Raw genomic sequence first — 486 nt, forward strand, 5'->3', positions numbered from 1 at the left:
AGTGACAGTCCGTTGTCCAATCACATCGCCCATTGATGAACCCCCCCCCCTGAGGTTAGTAGCTGTTGATGGGGGTGTGGGGAGCAGGGCAGGGCATGGAGAAACATGGCGCCATCGGGTAATCACAGCATCTTTAACCAGGACAGAGAACCCAGATGACTAGCTGTGGTTCAGAGAAGGGGCCAGTGGTGCTGGAGAGAGAAGGGCAGCAAGCAGAAGCTTATCTTGACAGAGTGGAATTGAATTGGGGCGAGCAGCGAGGATGTTGGTCAGGAACATTTCACAATCCCCATAGAAACCTGAAACGAGATTCAAACTTCCAGTTAATAGCTGAAAGAATTACACATCAAAATTTCACAATGTAAGATGCTCACTGTAACAGATTACTACATAAGACTACTAACTAAACGCTACCTTAGCCACCAGCAGAATACCATCTCCTCACATGGTGAATCACAACAACCTTTTGACCTCTAGCTGCTCTCT

Source organism: Chiloscyllium plagiosum, chromosome 31, assembly GCF_004010195.1.
Source record: "Chiloscyllium plagiosum isolate BGI_BamShark_2017 chromosome 31, ASM401019v2, whole genome shotgun sequence".
Lineage (NCBI taxonomy): Eukaryota > Metazoa > Chordata > Chondrichthyes > Orectolobiformes > Hemiscylliidae > Chiloscyllium > Chiloscyllium plagiosum.